General features: G+C 41.8%; 1 pseudogene; it reads right to left on the bottom strand.

Annotated features, from left to right (window-relative positions):
* LOC122560450 overlaps positions 1-25,710 on the bottom strand; it is a 39,025-nt pseudogene that overhangs the window by 10,207 nt on the left and 3,108 nt on the right.

Raw genomic sequence — 25,710 nt, 5'->3', positions numbered from 1 at the left:
ACGATATTCCCTGGAATTGTGAAGGATTAGGTGAGGGAGGAATCTTAGAAACGTGTAAGATTCTAACAGGACTGGACAGGGTAACTGCAGGAAGAACTTTCCCAATGACTCAGGAGTCCAGACCAAAGGTCACAATTTAAAGATATGGAGTTGGACTGAGAGGATACTTTTTTTTACCTAAAGGATGGTGAGCCTATTGAATTTTTTTACCACCAAAAGCAGTTGAGCCAAATCATTGGGGTGGCATGGTTGCTCAGTCGTTAGAAGTGCTGCCTCATAGCGTCAGGGACCGGGTTCAATTCCAGCCTTGGGCAACTGTCTCTGTGGAGTTTGCACATTCTCCCTTGTCTGCGTGGGTTTCCTCGTCCAAAGATGTGTAGGTTAGGTGGCTTGCCCGTGGGAAATACAGGGGTGGGGTAGAGTAGGGTGTTGGGTTTGGTTGGAATGTTCTTTGGAGAGTCAATGTGGACTTTTTGGGCCAAAAGGCCTGTTTCCACGCTGTAAGCATACTAAGACTGAATGTTTAAGAAAGCATTAGATAAAGTTCTTAGGACTAACGAGATCAAAGGTGTCAGGACAAAGTGAAAAATGGGATACTGAGTGGAATGATTAGGTATGATCATATTGAATGGCAGAGCAGGCTTGAGGGACATATTCCTATTTTGTGATACTATGGCTATTTGTATTCCATTATCGTATGAAAATTTAGACCCCATTAAATAATCTGGTTAAGGTAAGCCTAGTGCAGCGTAATGAAGCTGCAAAGTGGTATTCAGTGTTTTTTTTAAAACCAATTAGCTATAGCAAGTCTAATTGGACGGTTTCCTCCTTCATTCACTGGAATACTGATTACAAATATGCAGTCAAGCTAGGTGCTCCACAAAGCCAGTTATCAGCAGTGCATTTACAGCACTGAGAACAGCTCTAACATTGGCTGTGCTGCTATTCAATGTCTAGATAAAGTGGATAAAATCAATCATTGATCGTGGCCTTGTTGGTCATGCCATAAATTGCATTTGAGGCATTTTGTTGCTTTTATAATAGGTATGAAATGCCTAGCTGAAGATTTTATTTTAATGGACATTTTTACATCATAAGTTTGGCTGCCAGAAACTATGGATAAGCGGACTGTGATGTCACAGTAGTTTATAAGGTGCAGATGAGTGAATTCACAAATTGCAATTGCTAATAGTGGAACCGAGTGGGGAAAGAGTTCCTAGACTGATTATAGGAAAAGATTCAACAACAGCATATTTCCAGTCCAAGAAGAAAGGAGACATTGCTGAATCTGGTTTATGGGAATAAGGGGGGCCAAGTGTCAGCAGGTGAGCATTTTGGGGACAGTGATCATTGTATCATCTGGTTAGGGTCAGAAGTCACGTGACATCAGGTTCTCATCCAACAGATTTATTTGAAATCACAAGATTTTGGAATGCTGCTCCTTCATCAAGTTAAAGTGTTTGGTTAAAGAAGATGTGATCAGATTTATTTAGATCTTACGCTGTGACTTTATATTTTTACATGGATACCATTTCAGTTCCAATTACATTTACAGAGTAAAAACAGTCAACTACTATGAAAGGGTTTCTCCTTGGACTAAAACAGTTTCAAACAATAGGAATCAATCAATGAGGGTGGCTGTTATCCTTTTATGGGATGCAGGTGTCACTGGGTGGCTTCATCAAATTGCCTTTAGGAAGATAGTAGTGAACTATTGTCTTGAACAACTGCAGCTCATTTCATGTAGGCATAACCATAGGGTTGGAAGTTCCAGGAGTTTGATTCAGCCATAGATATCATTTCAAGTCACAAGCTCTGGCTTATAGGTGATGTTGTCCGATGTATCCATTGCCTTTGTCCTTCTTGGTCAGAGAGATCCCAGCTTGGGAAGGAGCTGTCAAAGTCTCCTTGGTGACTTCTTGTAAACAGTGCTGCCACTGTGCATTGGAGGAGGATGGGTAAAGTGAATGGTTATCTCTGTTCCTCTGATCTTATGTCTACTGCGTGGATCAAAGTGACATTGGGGAAATCTCAGAAGTAGTTCATCCACAACCTTTGCCAATGTTATCCAAAGGGAGAAATTAAATGGAAAGGTGGAATTCTTCATTAGGAACCTCAAAATGTACATGTTGTTTTAGAATGGAAAGAAGCCACCACTATCTGCTGATATATAGGTGTAACTGGTTAACACAGGATGACCGATAAGTTCATGAAAGCTGGCAAATATCACATGATTTGGAATTCGGAGACCAATACAAATCAAAGTGAAAACGATTTTGTGTGTTCAGAAGGGTTTGTGGTACAGGAACAGATGTGTAATCTTGTAAAGATGTAACTCACTCTTTCATGTCAGCAGATTCATTCAGCTTTGCTTTCTTTATTGCATTCTTTACAAGATTTTCTACATAGTGACTGATGGTTGGACACATCTGGGAAGGAAAAGAAAAATAGGACAAACAATGTATGGAATACATACAAAGCTGGTTGGGACCCAAATGTAGTCATAAATTCCTGGAGATCAACAGATTTAATCTCGTAATGGAGCATCTTACACACTCCACATCCCTTCAGGATTACAATGACAATAATGTCAATTCATGGCTCCTTCATTTTCCATCAGAAATTATCCACTTCTTCGTCTCTGAACCATGGCAACTGTGAAGAGCTCCCAGTACTTTACCTGCTCGCACAGATACACACCTTCAAGACTCAGCCATACATGACCTGTCTCATTATAAACACCACACCCATTACCTGGGCTTGTTGGTCACATGTTGTTTGCATGTGTGGGAAGCGTCATCAGCTCCAGATCTTGGATTTGGAGCTTGAGCAGCAAATGGCATTGCTGCAGAACATGTGGAAGGTATAGACAACATAATGACAGATGTGGTCATTCCACATCTTGAGTGTAGAGAGAGAGAGAGGATGGGTGCCCACCAGGCAGTCAAGAACAACCACAGTCTTGCCTTTTCTGAGGACTGAACTCAGGACCTTCAGATTATGAGACTGACGCACTGCCTACTGCGCTAAGAACAACCAGGCAGGAATCCATGGAATGCATTCCTGCCATCAGAACTGCAGATGCTGGAAATCTGAGACAAAAAGAAATTGCTTGAGAAACTCAGCAGGTCTGGCAGAATCAATGTTTCTGGTCCAGTGACCTTTCTTCAGAACTGCAACAAAACTATGGTGCCACAACAGAGTGGCACAAAGATAACAGGAAGGCCACTTGTAACAGGTGGTTAGATGGAACAGCCATCTGCAGCTGCTGCAGCTCTTAATCCAGGATGATTCTGTTGTCTCCCTAGTGCCAGGACCAAGGATGTCACTGAATGGCCACTTCTGTGAATGTCTAGCAGACAACGCCCAAGTTGTTGCTGGCAAGCAGAATTGTGCTGCAATCAGTGTTTATGGAGCTATGAAGTTAGTTTGCAAGCAAGACCTTAGAAGTAGTGACCTTTGGATTACTCACACTAACACACATAAAATAGGATGACAGACCATATAAATGAAAATGTGGCTGCAGAGATGGGGCAGGAGAAAGGGCTTTACATTTTTGGAATCTGTTCCAGGTCAGAAGGAATCTGTACAGACCAGATAGGCTGCACCCAAACAAAGCTGACATAATTTTTTTTGCAAAGTGACTACTGGTATGGAGTGCTAGTGGTATTGAGAAAGGTTTAAACCAACTTGACAGGGTGCAGAAATCTGGACCAACAACAAGGATTGCGAGGGGAGAGGCAGCTAAAGACACAGCAAGGTATTGCAGAAAGATAGGCATTTGGAATGGATGTTGTAGAACTAATTGAGCCCCGGCTGAAAGAAGTCTCTTTGCAGGACTGGGTATTAAATATTTCTGGATACAACATGTGTTCTGGAAAGATAGGAAAGGAGGGAGGAGGCATGGTGTTATTAATTTCATTGCTAATTATACAGAAGATTAGGAATAATACTGTAGTTATTAAGGGGATGTGAATTATACAAATATAGGCTGGAATACTGGTCGTACAAAAAGCCAGAGATGGGTATAAGCTCCGATAGTGTGATTGAGAGAATGTTCTACAGCAATATGTTTCCATTCCAACAAGAAAGGAGTCACCTTGTTCTTGGGAATTAGTTAGTATGAGGAGGGCAACGTTGAAGGGGATGATGATGGTTAAAAATGGCTCATGTTTCTATGGATAAAAAGAAAGACAAAGAACATGAGAACTTATGAATAATTAATTAATTCAGGATGTCCACTTATAGAATTGGTAATTAAAATTAATCTGGATTAGATTGATAAACTAACAGACAAACTGCAATGAACAATGGGCTTCCTTTGAAAGGAGGGATAGGAATATACCCACAATAGGGGAAAAATAGGGCAAAGATATCTGGAGCTCTCTTGAAAGAGACTGATTAAGAGGATGCAGATCAAACAGGTGTGTTTATGACAGGTGGATAATGCAGTATCTGGGCTGAATCTAGAAGGTTCACAGGGGATATTGAAAATAAGGAGATAGATGGTCTGAGTAATGTTTTAAGGATTGTCTTGAAGGAACAATGTGAGATACAAAAAGTATTCCAGAGCTTGGGTCAAGACAACTGAAATCACATGATGGTGGAGCATTTACAAATTGGTTACAGAATAGGAAGAGCAGAGAATTCCTGCAGGATTGTGGAGCTAGAGAAGATTACAAAGGTAGCCAGGCGTGAGGCCATGGAGGAATATAAAAACAAGGAGGAAAATTTTAAAATTAAGACATTTTATGAGGAGTCAAAGGTCGTCAGTGAATGTACAGTTTCAGGGGAATTGGATTTGCTTGGAGTGAAGACATGAGCAGAGTTTGAGATATCCTCAAGTTACTCTGTATTTTGTGGTAAACTATGATTCTTTCATGTATCAGTAATACTGGCAGGGAGATTTGCTCGAGCTACTTGGGAGGATTTAAACTAGTAAGGTGGGGGGGGGGGGGGCGGAAATGGGACGCAGGGAGATAGTGAGGGAAGAGATCAAACTGGTACAGTTGAGAAAAGGAACGAGTCAAACAAACAGTCAGGGCAGGCAGGGACAAAGCGGAGAACAAGGCAGGACAGATAAATTAAACTGCATTTATTTCAAAACAAGAGGCCTAACAGGGAAGGCAGATGAACTCAGGGCATGGTTAGGACTGAGATATCATAGCACTTACAGAAACATGGCTCAGGGATAGACAGGACTGGCAGCTTAATGTTCCAGGATGCAAGTGCTACAGGAAGAACAGAAAGGGAGGCAAGAGAAGAGGGGAGTGGTGTTCTTGATAAGGGATAGCATTACAGCTGTACTGAGGGAGGATATTCCCGGAAATACATCTAAGTTAGTTATTTGGGTTGAACTTAGAAATGAGAAAGGGCTGATCACCTTTTTAAGATTGTATTATAGACCCCCTAATAGTCAGAGGGAAATTGAGAAACAGACTTGTAAGGAAATCTCAGTTATCTGTAAGAATAATAAAGGTGGTTATGGTAGGGGGTTTTAACTTTCCAAACATAGGTGGAGAGGAATTTGTTAAGTGTGCACAAGAAAATGTTCTGATTCAGTATGTGGTTGTACCTACGAGAGAAGATACAAAACTTGATACTGTTCACTGTTGGGAAATAAGGCAGGGCAGGTGCCTGAGGTGTCAGTGGGGGAGCACTTTGTGGCCAATGACCATAATTCTATTAAATTTAAAATAATGGTAGGAAAGGTTAGACCAGATCTAAAAGTTGAAGTTCTAAATTGGAAGGCTAATTTTGATGGTATCAGGCAAAATCTTTCAAAAGCTGATTGGGGGCAGATGTTCGCAGGTAAACGGATGGCTGGAAAATGGGAAGTCTTCAGAAATTAGATGAGTGTCCAGAGACGGTATATTCCTGTTACGGTGAAAGGAAAGGCTGGTAGGTATAAGGAATGCTGGATGACTAAAGGAATTGAGGGTTTGATTAGGAAAAAGAAGGAAGCATATGCCAGGTATAGACAGGATAGATCGAGTGAATCCTTAGAAGAGTATTAAGGCAGCGTATACTTAAGAGGGAAATCAGGAGGGCAAAAAAGGGGACATGATAGCTTTAGCAAACAGGGTTAAGGAGAATCCAAAGGGTTTTTAGAAATACATTAAGGACAAAAAGGGTAACGAGGGAGAGAATAGGGTCATTCAAAGATCAGCAAGGCAGCCTTTGTGTGGAGCCTCAGGAGATGTGGGAGATAATAAAAGAGTATGTTGCATTAGTATTTACTGTGGAAAAGGACATGGAAGATATAGAGTGTGGGGAAATAGATGGTGACATCTTGAAAAGTGTCCATATTACAGAGGAGGAAGTGCTGGATGTCTTGAAACGCATAAAAGTGAATAAATCCCCAGGACCTGATCAGGTATACCCTAGAACTCTGTGGGAAGCGAGGGAAGTGATTGCTGGGACTCTTGCTGAGATATTTGTACCATCGATAGTCATAGGTGAGGTGCTGGAAGACTGGAGGTTGGCTAACGTGGTGCCACTGTTTAAGAAAGGTGGTAAGGACAAACCAGGGAACTATAGACCAGTGAGCCAGACGTTGGGGGTGGGCAAGTTTTTGGAGGGAATCCGGAGGGACAGGATGTATTTGGAAAGGCAAGGACTGATTAGGGATAGTCAACATGGCTTAGTACGTGGGGAATCATGTCTCACAAACTTGATTGAGTTTTTTTGAAGAAGTAACAAAGAGGCTTGATGAGGTCAGAGTGGTGGATGTGATCTATTTGGACTTCAGTTAGGCATTCGACAAGGTTCCCCATGGGTGACTGGTTAGCAATGTTAGATTGCATGGAATACAGGGAGAACTAGCTATATGGATACAGAACTGGGACAGAGGGTGGTGGTGAATAGTTGTTTTTCAGACTGAAGGCCTGTGACCAGTGGAGTGCCACAAGGATTGGTGCTGGGTCCACTACTTATCGACATTTATATAAATGATTTGGATGTGAGCATAGGGGGTATAGTTAGTAAGTTTGCAGATGACATCAAAATTAGAGGAGTAGTGGACAGTGAAGTAGATTACAACAGGATCTGGACCAGATGGGCCAATGGGCTGAGAAGTGGCAAATGGGGTTTAATTCAGATATATGTGAGATGCTGCAGTTTGGAAAGGCAAATCAGGGCAGGACTTATAAACTGAATGGTAAGGTCCTAGGGAGTGTTGCTGAACAATGAGACCTTGGAGTGTAGGTTCATAGCTCCTTTAAAGTTGAGTTACAGGTAGATAGGATAGTGAGTGTTTGGTACGCTTTCCTTTATTAGTCAGAGTATTGAGTACAGGAGTTGGGAGGTCATGTTGTGCTGTACAGGATATTGGTTAGGACACTTTTGGAATATTGCGTGCAGTTCTGGTCTCCTTCCTATCGAAAGGATGTTGTAAAACTTGAAAGGGTTCAGAAAAGATTTACACGGATGTTGCCAGGGTTGGAGGATTTAAACTATAGGGAGAGGTTGAATAGGCTGGGGCTGTTTTCCCTGGAGCATCGGAGATTGAGGGGTAACCTCAGAGGTTTATAAAATCATGAGGGGCATGGATAAGGTAAGTAGACAAGGTTTTTTCCCTGGAATAAGGGAGTCCAGAACTAGAGGGCATAGGTTTAGGGTGAGAGGGGAAAGATACAGAAGAGCCCTAAGGGGCAACTTTTTCACGCAGAGAGTGGTACAGGTATGGAATGAGCTGCCAGAAGAAGTGGTGGAGGCTGGTACAATTAAAAAATTTAAAAGGCATTTGGATGGGTATATGAATAGGAAGGGTTTGGAGGGATATGGGCCGGGTGCTGGCAGGTGGGACTAGATTGGGGTGGGATATCTGGTCGGCATGGAAGAGTTGGACTGAAGGGTCTGTTTTAGTACTGCACATCTCTATGATTGTATAACTACATATCATATAATCTGTTATCGTACAATTTTCTGTCGGACACACAATTAATACATAATCTTACAAACCTCAATGACAGGCAGAGACAAAACCTTCAATTACTGGGGAATGGGTTGGAGGTTCATTCCCTCTTTCAGTCTCCCACTGGTGAAATTTGGTGAAAGCACATTTCGGATTCTCTTCCAGAGTCATCTTCAACAATCAGGATAGACTCAGCCAGAGGTCCATTCAGACCAAAGTTCTACAGAAAAATTGTCAAGACAACCTTCTGTTTTACTTAGATTAGATATTAGATTCTATACATATCAATTTATCAGCAGATTTCTGCTAAAGCAGCATTGAGTATTTACGTTGAATAGGGGAGGGGCAAAGGGTGAGATGGTGTAGGGAAAACAGAAAAGGGTGTGAGGAAAGAGCAGCAATCAGATCCCACTTTTCCAGATGCAAAATTTCAGCATTGCACCTCAGCTTCGCGATTGGAAACAATCAGATCAGCCATGACCTCACTGAGTAGCAAGGCAGGCTTGAGGGGCCAAATGGTCTGTTCCCTATTATTTTATTTTCTCATCCCATATCCCAGTTGTGTTTGGTAAGCCTGACCTTTGTCCTACATGTCAGGAAATCAGAACAGCAGATGGAGAAATCAGGCAACTAAGATACATTCAAGGCAAGGCATTTCCAAGGCGGGTTTAAATAATTCAGGAAGAGAACAAGAGTTTATTCTGATCAATGTAGATTATATTAGATTACTTACAGTATGGAAACAGGCCCTTCGGTCCAACAAGTCCACACCGACCCGCCGAAGGTGGGAGGAAACCGGAGCACCCGGAGGAAACCCACGCAGACACGGGGAGAATGTGCAAACTCCACACAGTCAGTCGCCTGAGGCGGGAATTGAACCCGGGTCTCTGGCGCTGTGAGGCAGTGGTGCTAACCACTGTGCCACCGTGCCGCCCATGTATTTCAAAGCTTACCCGTCTATTGGTGAACAAGGTGTAAAATTCTTTGATGAAGATGGTTTTAATTAGGTCAGGGTCCACAAGGGATAGAATGGGCTGGCGTCCATCATAGATGCTAAAGGAGAAAATAAAAGCGTCAGATGGTAAATCTGAGCTTTAAATCAGGGAGAGAGAGAAGTGAGAGAGAGAGAGAGAGAGACTTGTTGTGGATTATGGTTGGAATTTGGGGCAGAAAGGGGCAGTAGAGAGATATAAAGTGGTTGATGTTATTCTAATTTGGTTCAACTCCTCACAAATCTATTTCTAAATCCACATGCTGTCCTGTATGTTTGAGTCAAAAGTGAATTGGTTGAATTTATGGGGGTTAAATTCCAATTGTGTGCTGGAATAGATTATAAACTTTATAATTGACAGAAGAACATGGAATTTTAGGAACAGGACATTAGCATGGCAAGGACAGGCCATAAACAGCTAACTACAGAAAGTACTGATATTTCAATTGGTTTTCACCAGCTTCCTTCCCCCCTTCCTCTCCTCTCCTTTCCTCCACTCCACTCCACTCTATTGGTCTTCAATGGGTTGAATTCCTGTGTGAGACAAGGATATTCTCCCAGAAATGCTCCTTTGCTCCAGAGATGGACAAAATTCAGCCAAATCTACTGCCTAAGTTCCAGCAACAAAATGAGTTAGTCCCCAACTGAATGAGACTTCACTCTGTACTTCCTTTATCGGATGTAAATAAGTATGAAATGTGTTTGAAACAAAGTAGAGTGAATGTCGTCAAAATCAGTGGGAGTGCATCATTGGAACCATTTGTCAATCTGAATCTTCGTTAAAATGAACTAAATGTATTAAGGTTGCCCAGAAATTGCACTCTCAATGTCACTAAAGAGAAATAATTGATTACATCAGTGCAACATCTGTTTGAAAAGCTCTTTACTATTACACTGGTATTACTACCTGTACACCACATCCTAGGCTGCACCGTATGACTGGAGTAAAATGGATTTTTCAAAGATAATGATCAAAACTTTCACAAACTGCACTAGTTGATTAAATGCACTTACCCCCACATCTTTCCATATTTCTTGTAACATTCTGTGTCAAACCCAAGCAAACCCTGGCCAGGAAGAAAACAAAAACATCAGCAGGTCCTTTGGGTCAGTGGATCTGTGCCAGTGTGTATGCTCCATACGAAGTTCGCCCCATCTTATCCAGATCCCTTTCTATCCCATTATCTGTCATGTGCTTGTCCATTCCTTCAACCACTCTTTCATGCTGGATGAAGGCAGTTGCTGTCAGATGCGCACCTTCTCAGTGTTTTCTCCAGGTCAAAATGTTACATAACTCGAAACAGCTGGGAGCCTCTAAATCCACAACTGCTCCCACTCCTTCCTGAATTCCCCTACTTCTCTTGTGATATGTCGGATGTACCATCTACATCCTACAGAGCCTTACTTCCCTAGATCCATCATAGATTGGGTCTCTGGATGAGCTGCTAGATTGGGAGAGAGGGAACCTGTCACTGGAAGAGCTGGAACAACAGAATCAGCGAGGAAAGATACTCATCCGATTGCAACTCTGCACCATCTTCCCCACATTCAACCAGCTACCTTCCATTTCTCTGTTCAGGACAACAGGGGATCCACAATGTGAGACAATATAGTACAGAGTGTGACCTTTCCTGAATTTCCCCTTTCCACTCCCCCACCCCCTCTCCATTTTCACTATGCTTTAAAAATATTGCAAATTCACCTGCTGCTCCCATGTGCTTTGAACCTTGATCTCTGCTCAACCAAACACAGGCTTGGGAGATGTCTCTCTCATCACTTGGTTTGAAGAAGAAACAGCACTAAGGCAGATTGGTTCAATAACAGGCAGAATTCTAAGTGGAGTTCTTTCCATTGAAAAGTAAGAAAAATCGAACATACCTTCCCATAATGTAGAAATGTTCCAATGAATGGTGGTGGCCTTGGGCCTGGAACACCAAGCTGTCTAAAAAACTTATATAGTAAAACACTGTACCTGCAAAGTAAATTGGTTACAAAATTTTAACAAACAATAAACACATTGGTTATGAACTAAATCAAACAAATTCCCATTAATAGTTCCATGAAATAACTTTTCATTTAAACTCCAATCTTCCACATAACACATCAACACTAAAACATGGAGATATTTTTGAACATTTCCAAACAAGGTTCAGGAGTGAGAGAGTTCTGGACACAGTTGTACATTGCGTTTGTTTTGCTGAAGCACAGACTTTCTTAGTGTTTGTTCCATCCTTTCAGACAACAGAGACCCGGGTTCAATTCCCGCCTCAGGCGACTGACTGTGTGGAGTTTGCACATTCTCCCCGTGTCTGCGTGGGTTTCCTCCGGGTGCTCTGGTTTCCTCCCACAGTCCAAAGATGTGCGGGTCAGGTGAATTGGCCATGCTAAATTGCCCGTAGTGTTAGGTAAGGGGTAAATGTAGGGGTATGGGTGGTTTGCGCTTCGGCGGGGCGGTGTGGACTTGTTGGGCCGAAGGGCCTGTTTCCACACTGTAAAGTAATCTAATCTAATATTCCAGATCAGAGCAACTTGCCACTTTCCCCATACTCCTTCCATTTATGCCCTCTGGTTACCAGTCCTTCTTTCAGTGGAAAGAGTTTCTCCTTATTTACAAGAACCTTTCATGATTTTGAAAACTTCTATCAAGTCTTCTCTACTTGAAGGAAATCAATCCCATCTTCAGTATTGCTCTTTAAATCCAGAATCTTGGATCTCACAATCAGTCTTGGTTGCACCACTTTACACATCTCTGCACATAGGAGGATCTAGACATCAAAGCTGATAGGTGTCAAATAATGCGTCAGTAAATAACATTCAAGCAGCAAGTGCTAGGCAATGTCCATCACCAACCAGACAGTCCTGAGAAGGTGTATCAGGTATGAGCAGGTAGGGAAAGAGTTAAGTTCTGAGTTTTGTGAAACAAGACGTTCAGCTAAGCATAACTCAGATCAGCTAAGAACTTACAGTTACCAATGGGGTGCTGGAGGCAAGGGGAATGGGTTAACAAGGTGGAAAAGCAGTCATTACGTAGAGCCATTTAACAATATTGGAAGCATTCAGTACGCAAAGTCAGCTAACAAGGGGGAAAGTATCCATTGTATGAATCCAGTTAACAAGGTTAAAAACATTCATTGTATAACAGGAAAGGGCTTGGTCTCTGCTATTGACACTCATTGATTGTAACAGTCATGCAGTCAATATGTATGTGGCCTTATCTGGATGCTCCTCCCTGTAAAATGACTGTATAATTTATTAAGAAACTGCTGTTCCAGAGAAGACCGAGAACCCATATCTCGGTGCACATGGACGATCGTTCTCTCTCCCTCCAGGGCCGGAGTAAAGATGAAGGAGGTAAAACTATACTGTGTCTCTGAGCATTTTGCTTCGACTGAAGAGGGAACAGGATGACACTCCAATCAAAATTCAATAGGATTAAACTCACTCAATCTCCCCACAAAACCACTGAGTGTCACCATTGACTAGAAACTGAAAGAGACTAGCTATACAAGTGTTGTGACTACAAGAGCAGGTTAGAAGTTGAGAATTCTGCAGCAAGTTTCTCACCTGCTGACCTACCAAAGTCTGTTCACTATCTATAAAGGAACTTTGAATCCTGTCCATTTGCAAGGATGATTGTAGCTCCAATAATACCCAAGAGGCTGGATACTACCCAGGATAAATCTGCCCAGCACTTTACCGACTACTTAAAACATTCACTTTCTCCACACTGGTCCACCATGACAGCAATGCATATTAAATATAAAGATGCAGTGCTGCAACTCCCCAGCATTCCTTTGACACCACCATCCAAACACAGGAACTCTAATACCTGGATGAGCAAGGGCGATAGATAAAGGAGCACCAACACCTACAGGTTCCCTTCCAAGGAACAATTTATTCTGGCTTGGAAAAATCACTGTTTCTTCATCATCACTGGGTCAAAACCCAACTGCAGAGTACACCTCCACAACACAGACTATAACAGTTCACCGCTAGGTTAGAGGGTAATTTGGAATGGGCAATAACTGCTGCCTTGGCCAATGTCTATGAGAGAATAACCAAATGTTGAAGTCCTGATGTGGGAGCCATATAGGAGTAGAAGGGGCGATGTATTTTAGAGTTGTCTACAAACTTCCAGAATAAATTAAAAGAATGTTGACGATGACTTAAAAGTTATACCGGATCTGGTTTTGGGAAATGAGCCTGGCCAGGGGAGTGGAGTTTCAGCAGGGGAGTATTTCAGGAGCAGTGACAACAATACCGCGTATTTGAAGATACTCATGGATAGGGATAACAGTAGTCCTCAGATGAAGGTGTTAAACTGGGGGAAGGCGAATTACAACAATATTAGGCGGGAACTAGAGAATTGTGATTAGAGGCAGCAGTTTGAGGGTATATCAACAGTGGACATGTGGGAGTATTTCAAATGGCAGTTGGTAAGAGTTCAGGGGTGGCACATTCTCTGTGAGCATAAATGGTAGGAATGGCAAGTTACGTGAACCTTGGATGACCAGGGATATTCTGACCTTGGTCAAAAAGAAAAAAAAGTCTGCATGGAGGTTCTAGAGGATGAGAACTGACAAAGCCCTTAAAGTATAAGGAAAGTAGGACAGCACTTCAACAAGGAAATAAAAGAGCCAAATGGATCATGAAAAGTTGAGAGCAAACATGATTCTGGAGAATACAAAGGGTTTTACACATAAAACTAAAAGCAAGGAAAAGGCAAAGGAGGAAATCTGTGTTGTGACTGAGAAGAGATAGGTCACGTCCTAAGTGAGTACTTCGTGTTGGTATTCGCCAAAGAGAAGGAATTGGTGGAGGATGATCTCAGGGAAGGGACTTTCAAATTTCTAAGCCAAGTTGATATTAAAAAGGAAACGGTGTTGTGCACCTCAAAAAGTATTAAGGTAGATAATTCCCCAGGCCCTGAAGCGATCTATCACGGGAGGGAATGTTGGGGGAAGCAAGAGAACAAACTGTTGGAGCATTGATGGACATCATTGTATCCTTTTTGATCACAGGTGGGGTCCCAGAAGACTGGAGAAGAGCCAGTGCTGCCCCATTGTTTAAGGAGAGTACTAGGAACAGTTCAGGAAATGACAGCCCGTGACCCTCACAAAGATGGTAGGGAAATGATTGGAAACAATTCTCAGGGAAAAGATCTATACACATTTAGAAACAAATGGACTTATTAGTGTAGACCGCATGGTGGGGAAGGTCATGCCACATTAACTTGATCAAGTTTTTGAGGAGGTGACGAAGATGATTAATGAGGGAAAAATCATTGATGCTGTCTGTAGGGACTTCAGTAAAGCCTTTGACAAGTTCCCTCATGGCAGATTCTCATAAAAGGTGGGGTGAGCTAGCAAGATGGATACAGAACTGGTTTAATCATAGGAGACAGAGAAGCAGTGGAAGGTTGCTTTTCAGAATGGAGGGTTGTAACTCATGGTGTTCCCCAGGGATTGGTGCTGTTCATGGTCTACAGAAGTGATTTAGAAGAAAAATTGTGGCTGGTGTACTTCGTATGTTGCCAGATGATACAAAGATCGGTGGAGTTGTGGAAAGTGAAGAGGACTGTACAGAGGTTACAGTTGGAGGCATGGATAGAAAAAATGACAGATGGAGTTTAATCCACACAAATGTGAGGTGATGCATTCCAGTGAATGGCAGAACCCTGAGCACTATTGAAATGCAGAGGGATCTAGGTGCGCAAGTCCATGTATCACTGAAGGTTGCAGCGCAGGTAGATATAGTAGTAAAAAAGGCCTGTGGCATGCATGCCCTTCATTGGAAGGGGCATTGAGTGAAAGGACAGGCAAGTTATGCTGCAGCTTCATAGGACTTTAATTAGGCCACACTTGGAATATTGCGTACCAGTTTGAATCATCACAATACCAGAGGATGTGAATGCCCTGGAGAGGGTACAGGAAAGGTTTACCAGGATGTTGCCTAGGTATGGGGGACTTTAGCGGTGAAAAGGTTGGATAGACTGGGTTTGTTTTCACTGAAATACAGGAAGTTGAGGGCCAACCTGGTAAAACTTATAATATGAATGGTATATAAAGACTGGAAAGTGTGAGGCTTTTTCCCCCAGTGTGGAGAGATCAGTTGCTGGTGGATATAGATTCAAGGTGGGTTAGGGGCAGGGGGGGCTGTACTTTAATAGAGATGTGTGAGGCAGGTTTTTCACACAGAGGGTGGCATGTGCCTTGAATACATGAACAGGAAGGGAATAGAGGGATATGGATATTGTAAGTTGTGACGATGCTGTTCCTTTAACAAGGTTATGCTGTCCTTGGTATTTTTTCTTCAGAGAGGTCGTAAAAAACATTGACTCCGAAAAGTCTGAGTTTGAAGGGCTTTATGGCCAATTTGATTGTGGCTAACAGATACTGCCTCAGACAAAGGGCTTTCAAATTTAAAAGCAACTTGTAGAATGAAAGAGGTGTGGCCAGTTCGCCCAGCTCAGTTTTTCCCTGGTTTGATTTGTGTTTTTTTAAGCAGTTTGGCTATTCACTGAAAGCAGTCAGGTAGTTTTGAGGCAGCTGATCCAAGAAACAATTACATGGAAGAGATTGTTCCATGCTGCCTTCTCTATCCTATAAAACCCTGCATTTGATTTTACCTATTCTTGCCAAGTGGTGTTTATGGGGATTGTTGCAGAAATTTGGAACAACATCATTAGGTTAGTATAAATCTGTTGAGCTTTCAGATAGGTTAACTTTGCTAGGTTTGCTCACTGAGCTGGAAGGTTCATTTCCAGACGTTTTGTCACCCTACTAGATAACATCTTCAGTAGGCGTCAGGTGAAGCACTGCTGAACATTCCTGCTTTCTATTTATATGTTTGGGTTTTTTTGGGTTGGTGATGTAATTTTCTGTGGTGATGTTATTTCTTCTGGTGAAGTCACTTCCTGTTCCTTTTTGTCAGGGGGTGGTAGATGGGGTCTAACGCGATGTGTTTGTTAATAGAAAAAAGGGAGAAAGAGGATAGGAAGGGAGAGTTTGAACTTCAGTAACTGGCATTTAGACAGGGAAGCCAGCTTAAAAACGATAGTGATGAAAACTGAAGGTAGCTAACTGAGGATGAACAAACCCATTGTAGCTAAAGGCCTGGTGAGAAACTGTTGAAATGTATTCAAGCATTGCTGAAATTTGATGAGAAGGATGTGGAATCTGTTTTCATCTCATTTGAAAAGGTAGCTAAACATATGTGATGCCAGTGACTGTGGGTTTTGTTGATGCAAACAACGCTTGTAAATAGAGCTAGTGAGGTATTTGTATCAGTATCAGAGGAGATATCTGGAGTGTATGACGTGTTGAAGAAAGCCATCTTAAGTCATATGAGCTTGTGCCAGAAGGCTACAGAAAATTTTTCAGGAATCTAAGAAGAAACCCTGGTCAAACCTACATTGAGTTTGAAAGGATCAAACAAAGTAGTTTGATAGATGGATAAGGGCATTAAAAATACAGCAAACTTATAATGTTCTTAGAGAGATGATTATTTTGGAGGAGTTCAAAATTTACTTCTTGAAGTAGTGAGAACTCGTGTGGAAGAGCAGAGATTTAAAATGTCAGAGTAACAGCTAAATTGGTTGATGATTATGAGTTGGCCCATAAAACAAAATTTGGCTTCCAATATCAATTTCAGTCCGTCAGGGAAAGAAATTGGGGGAAAAAAAGAAAGCCTCATATGGAAGGGGAAAGGTAGATCTCTGTGAAGGTCATAAGGATAACTCACCACAGGGTAAAAAGGAAACCCTTGAAGGAGAAAGCTCAGGTGTTTTCACTGCAATAAAGTAGGCCACATGAAATCACAGTGTTGTTGGGTTACGAAAAGTACTGGGAAGCCAGATGTAGGAAGACAGGATAAACCAGTGAATTTTGTTGGAGTGGTAATGAGGCTAGAATGCACCAGAATGTACAACCTGGTCAGAGGTTGGTTAAGGAGGAAGTGTCAGATCTTCTTAAACCATACACCTGCCAAGGTAAAGTTTATTTGCATAGGCCAGGAGCAACAGTTAAAGAGGTTACAATAATAAGAGAAACAGGATCCTCTCAATCTGTGACATTGAAAGATGAGAAGATACGTACCACTGAAGGACTATTACCAGAAAAGTATTAGTAACAAGTAGTACTCAATAATATAAAGTGAGGTTAGAGTGCCCACTGAAGAGTGGAAAGTTGTGGTAGGAGTACTGGACAAACTGTCAGCTCCAGGAATATAACTTGTCTTTGCTAATGATATAGCAGGTTCACAGCTAGGAGTGCTGCTACTGTGGTTGAAAAGCCAGTGGAAATTCAGGCAACTGAACTATTGCAGGACACATTATTTCCTGACTGTGTGGTAAGGAGGTCACAAAGCCACCAGTTGAAACAGCAGAGGTCAAGAGTACAGATAAGAAAGTTGACGTGGAATTAGCAGAGACACTGTTCGATCAGATGGCAGACACAAACCAGGAGCAGATAGATGACAATGCAGACATCTTCAGGTCAGACAAATTAACTAAGTTACAGCAGAAAGATGCTGAAAATGTGTTGCTGGAAAAGCGCAGCAGGTCAGGCAGCATCCAAGGAGCTGGAGAATCGATGTTTCAGGCATGAGCCCTTCTTCAGGAATCTTCAGCCATTCCTGAAGAAGGGCTCATGCCTGAAATGTCAATTCTCCTGCTCCTTGGATGCTGCCTGACCTGCTGCGCTTTTCCAGCAACACATTTTCAGCTCTGATCTCCAGCATCTGCAGTCCTCACTTTCTCCTCTACAGCAGAAAGATGTAAGTTTAAAGCAATTGTATCAAAAGACATGCATAGAGGCAGGAACCAAGCTCAGACAATTCTGAATTGGACATTCCTCAAATTAAATTGGTCAATGAGGAAGTTATCAAAAATTGGGATAAATTGAGTTACCTTCCAGAGGAAAGTTGAAATGATCTGAAAGAGTTATTATTATCACATGGGGAGATATGTGGAAATAAGCTGGGAAGTACTAACCTAATTTTCAATGATGTAGGTATAAGGAGATGCTGTTCCGATCGAGCAATATCCTTATAGGCATAACCCTTTAAAGTTGGCACAGGTTCAAAAAGAGATTGAACACATGCTCCAAGGTGACATAATTGCAGTGAGTTACAATGACACCCATAGTAATGGTGCCAAAACTAGATGGTACCCAATGTGTGTACTGCTGCAAAGTCAATGCAGTTACAAAGACTGATGCATATCCAATTCACCATTTGGAAGACTGTGTTGAAAAAGTGGGACAAGCAACTTATATTTCAAAGTTGGATTTGTTTGGAGGATACTTCAGAAAGTCTATAGCCTTAAAACTTGTCCTTAAACATTTAGACTAAAATGTAATACTGAATTGTAGAACACATTTGTTGACACTAGAAAATAAGCCAACAGGCAGGGAGGGTCAGGCCACAAAAAGGGGAACCCAAATTATGCAGAAGATAAAAACATCTGTTCTCATCAAGTGATATCAGGTTGCTCTAAGGCAATTAAGAACATTTGCCTTAACATCAGTGAATCTGTGTAAACAGGACAGCGAGTGATAACATTCACGACTGTTCCCTTGTGAAATTAATGACAGTGTTTGATTCTGACCTCAAAACGCGGCATCATCAAAAGCCTTGTAATTAACGGTCAAGTCCTATCAATTATAATGGATTCTTATTACCCTTGCAATCTAAACAGACTCATTGGGGAAAATATCTTTTACAAGTCCCTGACTTTAGAATTCAAAAGGACACTGGAGAGAGAGAGAGAGAGAGAGAGACCATTTTAGTGCCGAAACTGCCAGTAGAAAATTAACACTTTGTGCTTACTTGCCATTACTGGTTATGAAATGCAAACTCTGGGAAAGATAATATTGATGAAGCTTTTACTTACTTGCTGTTCTTACAGACCATGACTGCCCCACTGTCAGTTCTAATTAATCAGATCTTAAGTCTTATTTGAATTTGAATCACAATCCTGAAAAGAAAGCATGTTTAATTCGAAGACTAATGATTCAATTTAAATACAACCTTACAGTAACATTTCAGCCTCGGGTATAGAATGATTCTGTGTTTAAGATAAAAAGGAGTCTGCTCCTAACTTAAAAATTATTCTAATCCTAACACTGAAGGAATTCTGACACAATCTGTCAGGAAGCCATTTTATGATCAAAAGTTTGCCCTCCTTGCTAAGAAGCCATTTTGTGAAACAATGGTGTCTGACATGCGAGCTGTGAAAGGTTACCTTATGAATTCTTCCAACTAGTTCAGACTCATACCTCTTTATGATAGGACCTGATCTCGACAGCAGATGCCTAACTTGGTTGGATTTGTCTTCCCCACCTCAGGGCCTGTAGGACTGATCAGTCAAGTGCACACAGACCTGTCAATTAATTTCTTCTCCTTACAAATTATTGTCTTTCACTATTATTTGTCTAATTAAGAACATGCAGAGTTTTTGTAAACTTTTTGTATAAAAGAAGCTACTCTGTCACAGTAGAGTAGCCTGCTAGGGATCTTGAAGAGCTGGTGCCCTACTCTCCTGGGTTATTAGAACCTAGTTAGTTTGGCTTATAGGTATCAGTGTTATGTTGTAACAGTGATGCTATTGGTGAATAAAGGGAATGACTAAAATTAAACCAAACCGTCTGTAAAAGGTTTTTTTATTCCAGACTACCAAAGAGTACAATCTTCAGGATGAACCAAGAGAGGATTTCAGGTTGAGTCCACAAGTGATTCAAGATTAGAGTGGTGCTGGAAAAGCACAGGTCAGGTAGTATCTGAGAAGCAGGAAAATCGATGTTTTGGGCAGGAGCCCTTCATCAGGAATGCGGGGGTTAAGGTTAGTCCTGGATCGTCTCGAATCTTTACTTTAACATATTGACAGGTACCTTTGTCATAAAGAGCTCAGGCAATGTCAGCATTTGTAACACCGATTGGACTGTATCAGTTTAAAGTCATGCCATTTGGTATGCGAAATGCACCAACCACATTTCAGAGATGAACCAATAAGTTCATTGCCGGATTACCCAATTGTGTTGAATGTATTGATTACCTGGTGATTTTTAATCAAACAGGAACGCTTAAAAGATTTATCAGACTTGTTCGATCGACTTTGGAAGGCAGGCTTGGTGATATACCTGGCTAAAAATGAATTTGCCAAAACCCGAGTCACTTTCCTGGGCCATGTTATAACACATGGACAAATGGCCTCATGGAATGTAAGAACAAAAGTAATTGGTGAGTTTCCCATCTTATCAAGAAAAAGACCAGTACTCTGATTCGTGGGATTGAGTAAATTTTATCAAAAAATATACCAAATTTTAGCAGTGTGGCTGCTCCACTTACTGAATTGCTAAAGAAAGACAAGAAGTTTCAGTGGACAGCAGACTGTCAGAAGGCATTTCACAGCCTGAAAGCTGAGTTAACCACTGCCCCACTATTAGCTACACCTAATTAAACAAAACCGTTCAAGGTGCCTGCCGATGTAAGTAATGTGGGTGTCAAGCTGTGTTCTTACTAAAAGACAACAAGAAAATAAAAAGACCTATTGGGTATTTCTCCAGGAAACTGAACATTCATCAGCAGAAATATTCGACAGTTGAGAAGGAAACTTTGAGCTTGGTGTCGGCATTACAGTGTTTCAATGTTCATGTTACCAGTAACGTATCTAAGTCAAATCATATATACTGGTGTAAACCATAGAAGTTTGTGGAGAAATTTAAGGACAAAAGTGCCAGAACCGTTTAGATGAAACTTGTTGTTATAGCCATTCAATTTGAAAATTGTGCACGTACAAGAAAACATGATTGTCAACACATTGTCAAGACCTGAATGAGAAACAGAGGCGTTCAGTGGCAGGAGTAAGACAGACTGAAACAAAATGTAGTAGTGGATGTTTGCATGATTATTGTCAATATAATGTATATGGTTTTTGTAGTGTACCAACAATTTAGTAAAGGGTTTTAAAATGAAGCCATCTTTCGATATTGATTGTTCAAGCAAGAGGGGTGTGATTATGCTGCTCCTTTTTTCCCTGAGAAGTCATAAAAGACACAGTCTCTGAAAAGTCTAAGTTTGAAGGGTTTTAGGGCCAAGTTGACTGTAGCTAATAGACACAGGAATTTGAAAGAGTATCATGGAGTTGGTGTAATCTGTTGGGTTTTTGGACAGGTTAAGTTAATCTGTATTCTGCTCTCTTTTGTTTGTGTTTCATTCGGTAATCTTGGAAATAAATTCTGTTTTGTTTAAAACTAAGTGGTTTGACCAGCTGCATCCCTCCTGGAATATCCACTTTACACCTGCTTAAAACAACTAGCAAAGTTAGGGTCTGGGCTACTTTCTTGAAATGTTTTGAGGGGGTCTGGCCTGGTCCATAACAAAGTGAAGACAGTTTGAGTACAGAAGGGCAAAATGTGTCAGCACAGGCTTGCAGGGCTGAAGGGCCTGTTCCTGTAATGTTTTGTTCATTGTTCTAAAAAGAATGTTCCAGAAATTCACAACTGATCTTGGAAGAACTGTTTGGGTGAAGTCACAGCACAGAAACAGATAAATGAATAGTTTTAAGTGTGGCCTACAGAAAGTCTGCAGTAGTGAGTAGAGTGAGCTCTTTCTTGATTATAGTTTTTTGAGATATGTCTCTCGATTAAACTTAAAATATAAGCCATAACTATTAAATTTAACTGGGAGCTGTGTTTTTTGGAGGAATAAGACGGTGTTATTTTCTGGCTCTGTAGATTGTGAAGGAGCAAAAATGACCATTAGTAGAGTGATATGCGCTTCTTGTCAGATGTGGGAGTTTGAGAGTTACGGGTTACTGTGGATTATATCTGCAATAAATGCTGTTGGTTGCGAATCATATCAGATTGAATGAATGGGTTGGAGAGACAGAAGCGATAAGGAATTTGCAACAGCAATGATGTGTGATGGATGGCAGTTATAGGAAGGGGAAAAGTCGCAGATACAGTCACATAGATGGGTTAACTCCAGGAAAGGTAAGAGAGATCGGCAGGTAGTGCAGGAGCCTTCTGTGGCTACACCCATTTCAAACAAATATGCTGTTTTGGAAAATACAGGGAATGATAGATTCACAAGGGAACGTAGCACGAACAGCCAGGTTTCTGGTATTGAGACTGGCTTTAATGCAATGAGGAGTACATTGGGTTCTAAGAGATCAATTGTGTTAGGGTACTCCCTAGTCCGAGGTATAGACAGACGTTTCTGTGGCTAGCAGCGCAAAATCAGAATGGTGTGTTGCTTCCCTGGTGCCAGGATCAAGGATGTCTCAGAGAGGTTGCAGAATGTTCTCAAGGGGGAGAGGGGCCAACAAGAAGTCATTGTCCACATTGGAACAAACGACACAGGAAGGGAAAAGGTTGAGATTCTGAAGGGAGATTACAGAGAGGCAGGAATTTAAAAAGGAGGTCCTTGAGAGTTGTAATATCTGGAGTACTCCCGGTGTTACGAGCTAGTGAGGGCAGGAATAGGAGGATAGAGCAGATGAATGCATGGCTGAGGAGCTGGTGTATGGGAGAAGGATTCACATTTTTGGATCACTGGAATATATTTTGGGGTAGAAGTGACCTGTACAAGAAGGAAGGATTGCACCTAATTTGGAAGGGGACCAATATAGTGGCAGGGAGATTTGCTAGAGCAGCTCAGGAGGATTTAAACTAGTAAGGTGGGGGGTAGGGTGGGACCCAGGGAGATAGTGAGGAAAGAGATCAATCTGAGACTGGTACAGTTGAGAAAAGAAGCGAGTCAAACAGTCAGGATAGTCAGGGACAAGGTAGAACTAATAAATTAAACTGCATTTATTTCAATGCAAGGGGCCTAACAGGGAAGGCAGATGAACTCAGGGCATGGTTAGGAACATGGCACTAGGATATCATAGCAATTACAGAATCATGGATCAGGGATGGACAGGACTGGCAGTTTAATGTTCCAGGATACAAATGCTTCAGGAAGGATAGAAAGGGAGGCAAGAAAGGAGGGGGAGTGGCATTTTTGATAAGAGATAGCATTACAGCTGTACTGAGGGAGGATATTCCCGGAAATACACCAGGGAAGTTATTTGGGTGGAACTGAGAAATAAGAAAAGGATGATCACCTTATTAGGATTGTATTATAGACCCCCCTAATAGTCAGAGGGAAATTGAAAAACAAATTTGTAAGGTGATCTCAGCTATCTGTAAAGAAAACGGGTGGGATTTTAACTTTCCAAACATAGACTGGGACTGCCATAGTGTTAAGGGTTTAGGAGGAGAGGAATTTGTTAGGTTTGTACAAGAAACTTTTCTGATTCAGTATATGGCTGTACCTATTAGAGAAGGTGCAAAACTTGACCTATTCTTGGGAAATAAGGCAGGGCAGGTGACTGAGGTGTCAGTGGAGGAGCACTTTGGGGCCAGCAACCATAATTCTATTAGATTTAAAATAGTGATGGAAAAGAATAGACCAGATATAAAAGTTGAAGTTCTAAATTGGAGAAAGGCCAATTTTGATGGTATTAGGCAAGAATTTTCAAAACCTGATTGGACGAAGATGTTCATAGATAAAGGGATGGCTGGAAAATGGGAAGCCCACAGAAATGAGATAACGAGAATCCAGAGAAAATATATTCCTGTTAGGGTGAAAGGAAAGGCTGGTAGGTATAGGGAATGCTGGATGACTAAAGAAACTGAGGGTTTGGTTAAGAAAAAGAAGGAAGCATATGTCAGGTATAGACAGGATAGATCAAGAGTGTAAAGGCAGTAGGAGTACACTTAAGAGCGAACTCAGGATGGCAAAAAGGGGACATAAGATAGCTTTAGCAAATAGAATTAAGGAGAATCCAAAGGGTTTTTACAAATACATTAAGGATAAAAGGGTGACTAGGGAGAGAATAGGGCCCCTCAAAGATCAGCAAGGCAGCCTTTGTGTGGAGCCACAGAAAATAGGGGAGATACTAAACAAGTATTTTGCATCAGTATTTACTATGGAAAAGGACATGGAAGACATAGAATGTAGGGAAATAGATGGTGACATCTTGAAAAATGTCCATATTACAGAGGAGGAAGTGCTGGATATCTTGAAATGCGTAAAGGTGGATAAATCCCCAGGACCTGATCAGGTGTACCCTAGAACACTGTGGGAAGCTAGGGAAGTGATTGCTGGGCCTCTTGCAGAGATATTTGTATCATCGATAGTCACAGGTGAGATGCTGGAAGACTGGAAGTTGGCTAACGTGGAGCCACTGTTTAAGAAGAGTAGTAAGGACAAGCCAGGGAACTATAGACCAGTGAGCCTGACGTTGGGGGTGGGCAAGTTGTTGGACGGAATCCTGAGGGACAGGATGTACTTGGAAAGGCAAGGATTGATTAGGGATAGTCAACACGGCTTTGTGCGTGGGGAATCATGTCTCACAAACTTGATTGAGTTGTTTGAAATAACAAAGAGGCTTGATGAGGGCAGAGTGTTGATGTGATCTATATGGACTTCAGTAAGGCGTTTGACAAGGTTCTCCATGGGAGACTGGTTAGTAAGTTAGATCTCATGGAATACAGGGAGAACTAACCATTTGGATACAGAACAGGCTCAAAGGCAGACGACAGAGGGTAGTGGTGGAGGGTTGTTTTTCAGACTGGAGGCCTGTGACCGCTGGAGTGCCACAAGGATCGGTGCTGGGTCCACTACATTTTGTCATTTATACAAATGATTTGGATGTGAGCATAAGAGGTATAGCTAGTAAGCTTGTAGATGACACCAAAATTAGAGATCTAGTGGACAGCAAAGAAGGTTACCTCAGATTACAACAGGATCTTGATCAGATGGGCCAATGGGCTAAGAAGTGGCAGATGGAGTTTAATTCATAAATGCAAGGTGCTGCATTTTGGGAAAGCAAATCTTAGCAGGACTTATACACTTAATGGTAAGGTCCTAGGGAGTGTTGCTGAACAAAGAGACCTTGGAATGTAGGTTCATAGCTCCTTGAAAGTGGAGTCACAGGTAGATAGGATAGTGAAGAAGGCATTTGGTATGCTTTCCTTTACCAGTCAGAGTATTGAGTACTGGAGTTGAGAGGTCATGTTGCAGCTGTATAGGACATTGGTTAGGCCACTGTTGGAATATTGCATGCCATTCTGGTCTCCTTCCTATCAGAAGGATGTTGTGAAACTTGAAAGGGTTCAGAAAAGATTTACAAGGATAGTGCCAGGCTTGGAGGAACTGAGCTACAGGGAGAGGCTGAACAGGCTGGGGCTGTTTTCCCTGGAGCGTCGGAGGCTGAGGGGTGACCTTATAGAGGTTTACAAAATTATGAGGAGCATGGACAGGATAAATAGACAAAGTCTTTTCCCTGGGATGGGGGAGTCCAGAACTAGAGGGCAGAGGTTTAGGGTGAGGGGAGAGATATAAAAGAGACCTAAGGGGCAACTTTTTCACACAGTGGGAGGTACGTGTATGGAATGAGCTGCCAGAGGAAGTGGTGGAGGCAGGTACAATTGCAACACTTAACAGGCATTTGGATGGGTATATGAATAGGAAGGGTTTAGAAGGATATGGGCCAGGAGCTGGCAGGTGGGACTAGATTGGGTTGGGATATCTGGTTGGCATTGACGCGTTGGACTGAAGGGTCTGTTTCCGTACTGTAAATCTCTATGACTCTAAGTCCTCTTCAAAACCTGCCATAGCAAGAGAACAGTAAAATTGACATAATTTTAAGTAGCACTTAAAATCTTCTGCAAATGGTTTATTCCGAATCTTGCATTTGTTGTTATCAGACGAGGCTAAGACAACCGTTAAGCATCAAAATGTCAGCCTGGATACA

Source organism: Chiloscyllium plagiosum, chromosome 21 (assembly GCF_004010195.1).
Source record: "Chiloscyllium plagiosum isolate BGI_BamShark_2017 chromosome 21, ASM401019v2, whole genome shotgun sequence".
NCBI lineage: Eukaryota > Metazoa > Chordata > Chondrichthyes > Orectolobiformes > Hemiscylliidae > Chiloscyllium > Chiloscyllium plagiosum.
The sequence above is the reverse complement of the archived record's forward strand: the minus strand, read 5'-3'. Positions and strand labels throughout refer to the sequence as shown.